A 9,119-nucleotide genomic window follows, 5' to 3' on the forward strand; every position below is an offset into this window, starting at 1 on the left:
GTTTCTGTTAGAACTTTTCTACTTCTAACTACTGTTTCATAAATGAATACGTTTGAAAATGGAATGCATCAACAGAACGGTGTTGGTAGTATAAAAATATCTACAGCACCTTGTATTCCCAGGTGGTATCCCATCCAAGTACTAACCAGGCCCAACACTGCTTAGCTTCCAAGATCAGATGAGATTGGGCGTATCCAGTGTGGTGTGGCTGTAGATGAGCTTTGTGGTTTCTGTTAGAACTTTTCTACTTCTAACTACTGGTTCATAAATGAATACGTTTTAAAATGGAATGCATCAACAGAACGGTGTTGGCAGTATAAAAATATCTACAGCACCTTGTATTCCGAGGTGGTCTCCCATCCAAGTACTAACCAGGCCCAACACTGCTTAGCTTCCAGGATCAGATGAGATTGGGCGTATCCAGTGTGGTGTGGCTGTAGATGAGCTTTGTGGTTTCTGTTAGAACTTTTCTACTTCTAACTACTGGTTCATAAATGAATACGTTTTAAAATGGAATGCATCAACAGAACGGTGTTGGCAGTATAAAAATATCTACAGCACCTTGTATTCCCAGGTGGTCTCCCATCCAAGTACTAACCAGGCCCAACACTCCTTAGCTTCCAAGATCAGATGAGATTGGGCTTACCCAGTGTGGTGTGGCTGTAGATGAGCTTTGTGGTTTCTGTTAGAACTTTTCTACTTCTAACTACTGGTTCATAAATGAATACGTTTGAAAATGGAATGCATCAACAGAACGGTGTTGGCAGTATAAAAATATCTACAGCACCTTGTATTCCCAGGTGGTCTCCCATCCAAGTACTAACCAGGCCCAACACTGCTTAGCTTCCAAGATCAGATGAGATTGGGCGTACCCAGTGTGGTGTGGCTGTAGATGAGCTTTGTGGTTTCTGTTAGAACTTTTCTACTTCTAACTACTGGTTCATAAATGAATACGTTTTAAAATGGAATGCATCAACAGAACGGTGTTGGCAGTATAAAAATATCTACAGCACCTTGTATTCCGAGGTGGTCTCCCATCCAAGTACTAACCAGGCCCAACACTGCTTAGCTTCCAAGATCAGATGAGATTGGGCGTATCCAGTGTGGTGTGGCTGTAGATGAGCTTAGTGGTTTCTGTTAGAACTTTTCTACTTCTAACTACTGGTTCATAAATGAATACGTTTTAAAATGGAATGCATCAACAGAACGGTGTTGGCAGTATAAAAATATCTACAGCACCTTGTATTCCCAGGTGGTCTCCCATCCAAGTACTAACCAGGCCCAACACTGCTTAGCTTCCAAGATCAGATGAGATTGGGCGTATCCAGTGTGGTGTTGCTAAAGATGAACTTTCTGGTTTCTGTTAGAACTTTTCTACTTCTAACTACTGGTTCATAAATGAATACGTTTTAAAATGGAATGCATCAACAGAACGGTGTTGGCAGTATAAAAATATCTACAGCACCTTATATTCCGAGGTGGTCTCCCATCCAAGTACTAACCAGGACCAACACTGCTTAGCTTCCAAGATCAGATGAGATTGGGCGTATCCAGTGTGGTGTGGCTGTAGATGAGCTTTATGGTTTCTGTTAGAACTTTTCTACTTCTAACTACTGTTTCATAAATGAATACGTTTGAAAATGGAATGCCTCAACAGAACGGTGTTGGTAGTATAAAAATATCTACAGCACCTTGTATTCCCAGGTGGTCTCCCATCCAAGTACTAACCAGGCCCAACACTGCTTAGCTTCCAAGATCAGATGAGATTGGGCGTATCCAGTGTGGTGTGGCTGTAGATGAGCTTTTTGGTTTCTGTTAGAACTTTTCTACTTCTAACTACTGGTTCATAAATGAATACGTTTGAAAATGGAATGCATCAACAGAACGGTGTTGGCAGTATAAAAATATCTACAGCACCTTGTATTCCCAGGTGGTCTCCCATCCAAGTACTAACCAGACCCAACACTGCTTAGCTTCCAAGATCAGATGAGATTGGGCGTATCCAGTGTGGTGTGGCTGTAGATGAGCTTTGAGGTTTCTGTTAGAACTTTTCTACTTCTAACTACTGGTTCATAAATGAATACGTTTGAAAATGGAATGCATCAACAGAACGGTGTTGGCAGTATAAAAATATCTACAGCACCTTGTATTCCCAGGTGGTCTCCCATCCAAGTACTAAGCAGGCCCAACACTGCTAAGCTTCCAAGATCAGATGAGATTGGACGTATCCAGTGTGGTGTGGCTGTAGATGAACTTTTTGGTTTCTGTTAGAACTTTTCTACTTCTAACTACTGGTTCATAAATGAATACGTTTTAAAATGGAATGCATCAACAGAACGGTGTTGGCAGTATAAAATTATCTACAGCACCTTGTATTCCCAGGTGGTCTCCCATCCAAGTACTAACCAGGCCCAACACTGCTTAGCTTTCAAGATCAGATGAGATTGGGCGTATCCAGTGTGGTGTGGCTGTAGAAGAGTTTTGTGGTTTCTGTTAGATCTTTTCTACTTCTAACTACTGGTTCATAAATGAATACGTTTGAAAATGGAATGCATCAACAGAACGGTGTTGGCAGTATAAAAATATCTACAGCACCTTGTATTCCCAGGTGGTCTCCCATCCAAGTACTAACCAGGCCAACACTGCTTAGCTTCCAAGATCAGATGAGATTGGGCGTATCCAGTGTGGTGTGGCTGTAGATGAGCTTTGTGGTTTCTGTTAGAACTTTTCTACTTCTAACTACTGGTTCATAAATGAATACGTTTGAAAATGGAATGCATCAACAGAACGGTGTTGGCAGTATAAAAACATCTACAGCACCTTGTATTCCCAGGTGGTCTCCCATCCAAGTACTAACCAGGCCCAACACTGCTTAGCTTCCAAGATCAGATGAGATTGGGCGTATCCAGTGTGGTGTTGCTGTAGATGAACGTTCTGGTTTCTGTTAGAACTTTTCTACTTCTAACTACTGGTTCATAAATGAATACGTTTTAAAATGGAATGCATCAATAGAACGGTGTTGGCAGTATAAAAATATCTACAGCACCTTGTATTCCGAGGTGGTCTCCCATCCAAGTACTAACCAGGCCCAACACTGCTTAGCTTCCAAGATCAGATGAGATTGGGCGTATCCAGTGTGGTGTGGCTGTAGATGAGCTTTATGGCTTCTGTTAGAACTTTTCTACTTCTAACTACTGTTTCATAAATGAATATGTTTGAAAATGGAATGCATCAACAGAACGGTGTTGGTAGTATAAAAATATCTACAGCACCTTGTATTCCCAGGTGGTCTCCCATCCAAGTACTAACCAGGCCCAACACTGCTTAGCTTCCAAGATCAGATGAGATTGGGCGTACCCAGTGTGGTGTGGCTGTAGATGAGCTTTGTGGTTTCTGTTAGAACTTTTCTACTTCTAACTACTGGTTCATAAATGAACACGTTTGAAAATGGAATGCATCAACAGAACGGTGTTGGCAGTATAAAAATATCTACAGCACCTTGTATTCCCAGGTGGTCTCCCATCCAAGTACTAACCAGGCCCAACACTGCTTAGCTTCCAAGATCAGATGAGATTGGGCGTACCCAGTGTGGTGTGACTGTAGATGAGCTTTGTGGTTTCTGTTAGAACTTTTCTACTTCTAACTACTGGTTCATAAATGAATACGTTTTAAAATGGAATGCATCAACAGAACGGTGTTGGCAGTATAAAAATATCTACAGCACCTTATATTCCGAGGTGGTCTCCCATCCAAGTACTAACCAGGACCAACACTGCTTAGCTTCCAAGATCAGATGAGATTGGGCGTATCCAGTGTGGTGTGGCTGTAGATGAGCTTTATGGTTTCTGTTAGAACTTTTCTACTTCTAACTACTGTTTCATAAATGAATACGTTTGAAAATGGAATGCCTCAACAGAACGGTGTTGGTAGTATAAAAATATCTACAGCACCTTGTATTCCCAGGTGGTCTCCCATCCAAGTACTAACCAGGCCCAACACTGCTTAGCTTCCAAGATCAGATGAGATTGGGCGTATCCAGTGTGGTGTGGCTGTAGATGAGCTTTTTGGTTTCTGTTAGAACTTTTCTACTTCTAACTACTGGTTCATAAATGAATACGTTTGAAAATGGAATGCATCAACAGAACGGTGTTGGCAGTATAAAAATATCTACAGCACCTTGTATTCCCAGGTGGTCTCCCATCCAAGTACTAACCAGACCCAACACTGCTTAGCTTCCAAGATCAGATGAGATTGGGCGTATCCAGTGTGGTGTGGCTGTAGATGAGCTTTGAGGTTTCTGTTAGAACTTTTCTACTTCTAACTACTGGTTCATAAATGAATACGTTTGAAAATGGAATGCATCAACAGAACGGTGTTGGCAGTATAAAAATATCTACAGCACCTTGTATTCCCAGGTGGTCTCCCATCCAAGTACTAAGCAGGCCCAACACTGCTAAGCTTCCAAGATCAGATGAGATTGGACGTATCCAGTGTGGTGTGGCTGTAGATGAACTTTTTGGTTTCTGTTAGAACTTTTCTACTTCTAACTACTGGTTCATAAATGAATACGTTTGAAAATGGAATGCATCAACAGAACGGTGTTGGCAGTATAAAAATATCTACAGCACCTTGTATTCCCAGGTGGTCTCCCATCCAAGTACTAACCAGGCCAACACTGCTTAGCTTCCAAGATCAGATGAGATTGGGCGTATCCAGTGTGGAGTGGCTGTAGATGAGCTTTGTGGTTTCTGTTAGAACTTTTCTACTTCTAACTACTGGTTCATAAATGAATACGTTTGAAAATGGAATGCATCAACAGAACGGTGTTGGCAGTATAAAAACATCTACAGCACCTTGTATTCCCAGGTGGTCTCCCATCCAAGTACTAACCAGGCCCAACACTGCTTAGCTTCCAAGATCAGATGAGATTGGGCGTATCCAGTGTGGTGTTGCTGTAGATGAACGTTCTGGTTTCTGTTAGAACTTTTCTACTTCTAACTACTGGTTCATAAATGAATACGTTTTAAAATGGAATGCATCAATAGAACGGTGTTGGCAGTATAAAAATATCTACAGCACCTTGTATTCCGAGGTGGTCTCCCATCCAAGTACTAACCAGGCCCAACACTGCTTAGCTTCCAAGATCAGATGAGATTGGGCGTATCCAGTGTGGTGTGGCTGTAGATGAGCTTTATGGCTTCTGTTAGAACTTTTCTACTTCTAACTACTGTTTCATAAATGAATATGTTTGAAAATGGAATGCATCAACAGAACGGTGTTGGTAGTATAAAAATATCTACAGCACCTTGTATTCCCAGGTGGTCTCCCATCCAAGTACTAACCAGGCCCAACACTGCTTAGCTTCCAAGATCAGATGAGATTGGGCGTACCCAGTGTGGTGTGGCTGTAGATGAGCTTTGTGGTTTCTGTTAGAACTTTTCTACTTCTAACTACTGGTTCATAAATGAACACGTTTGAAAATGGAATGCATCAACAGAACGGTGTTGGCAGTATAAAAATATCTACAGCACCTTGTATTCCCAGGTGGTCTCCCATCCAAGTACTAACCAGGCCCAACACTGCTTAGCTTCCAAGATCAGATGAGATTGGGCGTACCCAGTGTGGTGTGACTGTAGATGAGCTTTGTGGTTTCTGTTAGAACTTTTCTACTTCTAACTACTGGTTCATAAATGAATACGTTTTAAAATGGAATGCATCAACAGAACGGTGTTGGCAGTATAAAAATATCTACAGCACCTTGTATTCCGAGGTGGTCTCCCATCCAAGTACTAACCAGGCCCAACACTGCTTAGCTTCCAAGATCAGATGAGATTGGGCGTATCCAGTGTGGTGTTGCTGTAGATGAGCTTTGTGGTTTCTGTTAGAACTTTTCTACTTCTAACTACTGGTTCATAAATGAATACGTTTTAAAATGGAATGCATCAACAGAACGGTGTTGGCAGTATAAAAATATCTACAGCACCTTGTATTCCCAGGTGGTCTCCCATCCAAGTACTAACCAGGCCCAACACTGCTTAGCTTCCAAGATCAGATGAGATTGGGCGTATCCAGTGTGGTGTTGCTATAGATGAACTTTCTGGTTTCTGTTAGAACTTTTCTACTTCTAACTACTGGTTCATAAATGAATACGTTTTAAAATGGAATGCATCAACAGAACGGTGTTGGCAGTATAAAAATATCTACAGCACCTTATATTCCGAGGTGGTCTCCCATCCAAGTACTAACCAGGACCAACACTGCTTAGCTTCCAAGATCAGATGAGATTGGGCGTATCTAGTGTGGTGTGGCTGTAGATGAGCTTTGTGGTTTCTGTTAGAACTTTTCTACTTCTAACTACTGGTTCATAAATGAACACGTTTGAAAATGGAATGCATCAACAGAACGGTGTTGGCAGTATAAAAATATCTACAGCACCTTGTATTCCCAGGTGGTCTCCCATCCAAGTACTAACCAGGCCCAACACTGCTTAGCTTCCAAGATCAGATGAGATTGGGCGTACCCAGTGTGGTGTGACTGTAGATGAGCTTTGTGGTTTCTGTTAGAACTTTTCTACTTCTAACTACTGGTTCATAAATGAATACGTTTTAAAATGGAATGCATCAACAGAACGGTGTTGGCAGTATAAAAATATCTACAGCACCTTGTATTCCGAGGTGGTCTCCCATCCAAGTACTAACCAGGCCCAACACTGCTTAGCTTCCAAGATCAGATGAGATTGGGCGTATCCAGTGTGGTGTTGCTGTAGATGAGCTTTGTGGTTTCTGTTAGAACTTTTCTACTTCTAACTACTGGTTCATAAATGAATACGTTTTAAAATGGAATGCATCAACAGAACGGTGTTGGCAGTATAAAAATATCTACAGCACCTTGTATTCCCAGGTGGTCTCCCATCCAAGTACTAACCAGGCCCAACACTGCTTAGCTTCCAAGATCAGATGAGATTGGGCGTATCCAGTGTGGTGTTGCTATAGATGAACTTTCTGGTTTCTGTTAGAACTTTTCTACTTCTAACTACTGGTTCATAAATGAATACGTTTTAAAATGGAATGCATCAACAGAACGGTGTTGGCAGTATAAAAATATCTACAGCACCTTATATTCCGAGGTGGTCTCCCATCCAAGTACTAACCAGGACCAACACTGCTTAGCTTCCAAGATCAGATGAGATTGGGCGTATCCAGTGTGGTGTGGCTGTAGATGAGCTTTATGGTTTCTGTTAGAACTTTTCTACTTCTAACTACTGTTTCATAAATGAATACGTTTGAAAATGGAATGCCTCAACAGAACGGTGTTGGTAGTATAAAAATATCTACAGCACCTTGTATTCCCAGGTGGTCTCCCATCCAAGTACTAACCAGACCCAACACTGCTTAGCTTCCAAGATCAGATGAGATTGGGCGTATCCAGTGTGGTGTGGCTGTAGATGAACTTTTTGGTTTCTGTTAGAACTTTTCTACTTCTAACTACTGGTTCATAAATGAATACGTTTTAAAATGGAATGCATCAACAGAACGGTGTTGGCAGTATAAAATTATCTACAGCACCTTGTATTCCCAGGTGGTCTCCCATCCAAGTACTAACCAGGCCCAACACTGCTTAGCTTTCAAGATCAGATGAGATTGGGTGTATCCAGTGTGGTGTGGCTGTAGAAGAGTTTTGTGGTTTCTGTTAGAACTTTTCTACTTCTAACTACTGGTTCATAAATGAATACGTTTGAAAATGGAATGCATCAACAGAACGGTGTTGGCAGTATAAAAATATCTACAGCACCTTGTATTCCCAGGTGGTCTCCCATCCAAGTACTAACCAGGACAACACTGCTTAGCTTCCAAGATCAGATGAGATTGGGCGTCTCCAGTGTGGTGTTGCTGTAGATGAGCTTTGTGGTTTCTGTTAGAACTTTTCTACTTCTAACTACTGGTTCATAAATGAATACGTTTGAAAATGGAATGCATCAACAGAACGGTGTTGGCAGTATAAAAACATCTACAGCACCTTGTATTCCCAGGTGGTCTCCCATCCAAGTACTAACCAGGCCCAACACTGCTTAGCTTCCAAGATCAGATGAGATTGGGCGTCTCCAGTGTGGTGTGGCTGTAGATGAGCTTTGTGGTTTCTGTTAGAACTTTTCTACTTCTAACTACTGGTTCATAAATGAATACGTTTGAAAATGGAATGCATCAACAGAACGGTGTTGGCAGTATAAAAATATCTACAGCACCTTGTATTCCCAGGTGGTCTCCCATCCAAGTACTAACCAGGCCCAACACTGCTAAGCTTCCAAGATCAGATGAGATTGGACGTATCCAGAGTGGTGTGGCTGTAGATGAACTTTTTGGTTTCTGTTAGAACTTTTCTACTTCTAACTACTGGTTCATAAATGAATACGTTTTAAAATGGAATGCATCAACAGAACGGTGTTGGCAGTATAAAATTATCTACAGCACCTTGTATTCCCAGGTGGTCTCCCATCCAAGTACTAACCAGGCCCAACACTGCTTAGCTTTCAAGATCAGATGAGATTGGGCGTATCCAGTGTGGTGTGGCTGTAGATGAGTTTTGTGGTTTCTGTTAGAACTTTTCTACTTCTAACTACTGGTTCATAAATGAATACGTTTGAAAATGGAATGCATCAACAGAACGGTGTTGGCAGTATAAAAATATCTACAGCACCTTGTATTCCCAGGTGGTCTCCCATCCAAGTACTAACCAGGCCAACACTGCTTAGCTTCCAAGATCAGATGAGATTGGGCGTATCCAGTGTGGTGTGGCTGTAGATGAGCTTTGTGGTTTCTGTTAGAACTTTTCTACTTCTAACTACTGGTTCATAAATGAATACGTTTGAAAATGGAATGCATCAACAGAACGGTGTTGGCAGTATAAAAACATCTACAGCACCTTGTATTCCCAGGTGGTCTCCCATCCAAGTACTAACCAGGCCCAACACTGCTTAGCTTCCAAGATCAGATGAGATTGGGCGTATCCAGTGTGGTGTTGCTGTAGATGAACTTTCTGGTTTCTGTTAGAACTTTTCTACTTCTAACTACTGGTTCATAAATGAATACGTTTTAAAATGGAATGCATCAACAGAACGGTGT

The 9,119-nt window shown here is 41.6% G+C and overlaps 34 non-coding genes and 6 pseudogenes across 34 annotated transcripts; all 40 read right to left on the bottom strand.

Annotated features, from left to right (window-relative positions):
- Positions 1-97: 97 nt before the first annotated feature.
- On the bottom strand, positions 98-216 carry LOC135059253 (5S ribosomal RNA). Its single transcript, XR_010245664.1, has one exon. It is a non-coding gene; the product is annotated as a 5S ribosomal RNA (ribosomal RNA).
- A 107-nt stretch (positions 217-323) lies between these two features.
- On the bottom strand, positions 324-442 carry LOC134885686 (5S ribosomal RNA). The gene has a single exon (XR_010169797.1). It is a non-coding gene; the product is annotated as a 5S ribosomal RNA (ribosomal RNA).
- A 107-nt stretch (positions 443-549) lies between these two features.
- Positions 550-668, bottom strand: LOC134890258 (5S ribosomal RNA; annotated as a pseudogene).
- A 107-nt stretch (positions 669-775) lies between these two features.
- On the bottom strand, positions 776-894 carry LOC135059476 (5S ribosomal RNA). Its single transcript, XR_010245877.1, has one exon. It is a non-coding gene; the product is annotated as a 5S ribosomal RNA (ribosomal RNA).
- Positions 895-1,001: 107 nt separating this feature from the next.
- Positions 1,002-1,120, bottom strand: LOC135061969 (5S ribosomal RNA). The gene has a single exon (XR_010248334.1). It is a non-coding gene; the product is annotated as a 5S ribosomal RNA (ribosomal RNA).
- Positions 1,121-1,227: 107 nt separating this feature from the next.
- LOC135070043 (5S ribosomal RNA) lies at positions 1,228-1,346 on the bottom strand. Its single transcript, XR_010256217.1, has one exon. It is a non-coding gene; the product is annotated as a 5S ribosomal RNA (ribosomal RNA).
- Positions 1,347-1,453: 107 nt separating this feature from the next.
- On the bottom strand, positions 1,454-1,572 carry LOC134886361 (5S ribosomal RNA). The gene has a single exon (XR_010170446.1). It is a non-coding gene; the product is annotated as a 5S ribosomal RNA (ribosomal RNA).
- Positions 1,573-1,679: 107 nt separating this feature from the next.
- On the bottom strand, positions 1,680-1,798 carry LOC134893350 (5S ribosomal RNA). The gene has a single exon (XR_010171664.1). It is a non-coding gene; the product is annotated as a 5S ribosomal RNA (ribosomal RNA).
- Positions 1,799-1,905: 107 nt separating this feature from the next.
- LOC135062154 (5S ribosomal RNA) lies at positions 1,906-2,024 on the bottom strand. Its single transcript, XR_010248510.1, has one exon. It is a non-coding gene; the product is annotated as a 5S ribosomal RNA (ribosomal RNA).
- Positions 2,025-2,131: 107 nt separating this feature from the next.
- Positions 2,132-2,250, bottom strand: LOC134889839 (5S ribosomal RNA; annotated as a pseudogene).
- Positions 2,251-2,357: 107 nt separating this feature from the next.
- Positions 2,358-2,476, bottom strand: LOC135066888 (5S ribosomal RNA). The gene has a single exon (XR_010253124.1). It is a non-coding gene; the product is annotated as a 5S ribosomal RNA (ribosomal RNA).
- A 107-nt stretch (positions 2,477-2,583) lies between these two features.
- Positions 2,584-2,701, bottom strand: LOC135063153 (5S ribosomal RNA). Its single transcript, XR_010249490.1, has one exon. It is a non-coding gene; the product is annotated as a 5S ribosomal RNA (ribosomal RNA).
- Positions 2,702-2,808: 107 nt separating this feature from the next.
- LOC135061511 (5S ribosomal RNA) lies at positions 2,809-2,927 on the bottom strand. The gene has a single exon (XR_010247887.1). It is a non-coding gene; the product is annotated as a 5S ribosomal RNA (ribosomal RNA).
- Positions 2,928-3,034: 107 nt separating this feature from the next.
- On the bottom strand, positions 3,035-3,153 carry LOC135061970 (5S ribosomal RNA). The gene has a single exon (XR_010248335.1). It is a non-coding gene; the product is annotated as a 5S ribosomal RNA (ribosomal RNA).
- A 107-nt stretch (positions 3,154-3,260) lies between these two features.
- LOC135059478 (5S ribosomal RNA) lies at positions 3,261-3,379 on the bottom strand. Its single transcript, XR_010245879.1, has one exon. It is a non-coding gene; the product is annotated as a 5S ribosomal RNA (ribosomal RNA).
- A 107-nt stretch (positions 3,380-3,486) lies between these two features.
- On the bottom strand, positions 3,487-3,605 carry LOC135062254 (5S ribosomal RNA). Its single transcript, XR_010248608.1, has one exon. It is a non-coding gene; the product is annotated as a 5S ribosomal RNA (ribosomal RNA).
- A 107-nt stretch (positions 3,606-3,712) lies between these two features.
- On the bottom strand, positions 3,713-3,831 carry LOC134886362 (5S ribosomal RNA). Its single transcript, XR_010170447.1, has one exon. It is a non-coding gene; the product is annotated as a 5S ribosomal RNA (ribosomal RNA).
- Positions 3,832-3,938: 107 nt separating this feature from the next.
- On the bottom strand, positions 3,939-4,057 carry LOC134893361 (5S ribosomal RNA). The gene has a single exon (XR_010171665.1). It is a non-coding gene; the product is annotated as a 5S ribosomal RNA (ribosomal RNA).
- A 107-nt stretch (positions 4,058-4,164) lies between these two features.
- On the bottom strand, positions 4,165-4,283 carry LOC135062155 (5S ribosomal RNA). The gene has a single exon (XR_010248511.1). It is a non-coding gene; the product is annotated as a 5S ribosomal RNA (ribosomal RNA).
- A 107-nt stretch (positions 4,284-4,390) lies between these two features.
- On the bottom strand, positions 4,391-4,509 carry LOC134889840 (5S ribosomal RNA; annotated as a pseudogene).
- A 107-nt stretch (positions 4,510-4,616) lies between these two features.
- LOC135068945 (5S ribosomal RNA) lies at positions 4,617-4,734 on the bottom strand. The gene has a single exon (XR_010255136.1). It is a non-coding gene; the product is annotated as a 5S ribosomal RNA (ribosomal RNA).
- A 107-nt stretch (positions 4,735-4,841) lies between these two features.
- Positions 4,842-4,960, bottom strand: LOC135061513 (5S ribosomal RNA). Its single transcript, XR_010247889.1, has one exon. It is a non-coding gene; the product is annotated as a 5S ribosomal RNA (ribosomal RNA).
- A 107-nt stretch (positions 4,961-5,067) lies between these two features.
- Positions 5,068-5,186, bottom strand: LOC135061971 (5S ribosomal RNA). Its single transcript, XR_010248336.1, has one exon. It is a non-coding gene; the product is annotated as a 5S ribosomal RNA (ribosomal RNA).
- A 107-nt stretch (positions 5,187-5,293) lies between these two features.
- Positions 5,294-5,412, bottom strand: LOC135059479 (5S ribosomal RNA). The gene has a single exon (XR_010245880.1). It is a non-coding gene; the product is annotated as a 5S ribosomal RNA (ribosomal RNA).
- A 107-nt stretch (positions 5,413-5,519) lies between these two features.
- Positions 5,520-5,638, bottom strand: LOC135062255 (5S ribosomal RNA). Its single transcript, XR_010248609.1, has one exon. It is a non-coding gene; the product is annotated as a 5S ribosomal RNA (ribosomal RNA).
- A 107-nt stretch (positions 5,639-5,745) lies between these two features.
- On the bottom strand, positions 5,746-5,864 carry LOC135067251 (5S ribosomal RNA). The gene has a single exon (XR_010253472.1). It is a non-coding gene; the product is annotated as a 5S ribosomal RNA (ribosomal RNA).
- A 107-nt stretch (positions 5,865-5,971) lies between these two features.
- LOC135063226 (5S ribosomal RNA) lies at positions 5,972-6,090 on the bottom strand. Its single transcript, XR_010249561.1, has one exon. It is a non-coding gene; the product is annotated as a 5S ribosomal RNA (ribosomal RNA).
- Positions 6,091-6,197: 107 nt separating this feature from the next.
- Positions 6,198-6,316, bottom strand: LOC134891152 (5S ribosomal RNA; annotated as a pseudogene).
- A 107-nt stretch (positions 6,317-6,423) lies between these two features.
- Positions 6,424-6,542, bottom strand: LOC135062256 (5S ribosomal RNA). Its single transcript, XR_010248610.1, has one exon. It is a non-coding gene; the product is annotated as a 5S ribosomal RNA (ribosomal RNA).
- A 107-nt stretch (positions 6,543-6,649) lies between these two features.
- Positions 6,650-6,768, bottom strand: LOC135067252 (5S ribosomal RNA). The gene has a single exon (XR_010253473.1). It is a non-coding gene; the product is annotated as a 5S ribosomal RNA (ribosomal RNA).
- A 107-nt stretch (positions 6,769-6,875) lies between these two features.
- Positions 6,876-6,994, bottom strand: LOC135063227 (5S ribosomal RNA). Its single transcript, XR_010249562.1, has one exon. It is a non-coding gene; the product is annotated as a 5S ribosomal RNA (ribosomal RNA).
- A 107-nt stretch (positions 6,995-7,101) lies between these two features.
- LOC134886363 (5S ribosomal RNA) lies at positions 7,102-7,220 on the bottom strand. The gene has a single exon (XR_010170448.1). It is a non-coding gene; the product is annotated as a 5S ribosomal RNA (ribosomal RNA).
- Positions 7,221-7,327: 107 nt separating this feature from the next.
- LOC135062156 (5S ribosomal RNA) lies at positions 7,328-7,446 on the bottom strand. Its single transcript, XR_010248512.1, has one exon. It is a non-coding gene; the product is annotated as a 5S ribosomal RNA (ribosomal RNA).
- Positions 7,447-7,553: 107 nt separating this feature from the next.
- LOC135062776 (5S ribosomal RNA) lies at positions 7,554-7,672 on the bottom strand. Its single transcript, XR_010249120.1, has one exon. It is a non-coding gene; the product is annotated as a 5S ribosomal RNA (ribosomal RNA).
- Positions 7,673-7,779: 107 nt separating this feature from the next.
- LOC134891594 (5S ribosomal RNA) lies at positions 7,780-7,897 on the bottom strand (annotated as a pseudogene).
- A 107-nt stretch (positions 7,898-8,004) lies between these two features.
- Positions 8,005-8,123, bottom strand: LOC135059205 (5S ribosomal RNA). The gene has a single exon (XR_010245617.1). It is a non-coding gene; the product is annotated as a 5S ribosomal RNA (ribosomal RNA).
- Positions 8,124-8,230: 107 nt separating this feature from the next.
- On the bottom strand, positions 8,231-8,349 carry LOC134888782 (5S ribosomal RNA; annotated as a pseudogene).
- Positions 8,350-8,456: 107 nt separating this feature from the next.
- On the bottom strand, positions 8,457-8,575 carry LOC135061617 (5S ribosomal RNA). The gene has a single exon (XR_010247994.1). It is a non-coding gene; the product is annotated as a 5S ribosomal RNA (ribosomal RNA).
- Positions 8,576-8,682: 107 nt separating this feature from the next.
- LOC135063155 (5S ribosomal RNA) lies at positions 8,683-8,800 on the bottom strand. Its single transcript, XR_010249492.1, has one exon. It is a non-coding gene; the product is annotated as a 5S ribosomal RNA (ribosomal RNA).
- A 107-nt stretch (positions 8,801-8,907) lies between these two features.
- Positions 8,908-9,026, bottom strand: LOC135061514 (5S ribosomal RNA). The gene has a single exon (XR_010247890.1). It is a non-coding gene; the product is annotated as a 5S ribosomal RNA (ribosomal RNA).
- Between the last annotated feature and the right edge of the window lie 93 nt (positions 9,027-9,119).

This window comes from Pseudophryne corroboree, chromosome 3 (assembly GCF_028390025.1).
Source record: "Pseudophryne corroboree isolate aPseCor3 chromosome 3, aPseCor3.hap2, whole genome shotgun sequence".
NCBI lineage: Eukaryota > Metazoa > Chordata > Amphibia > Anura > Myobatrachidae > Pseudophryne > Pseudophryne corroboree.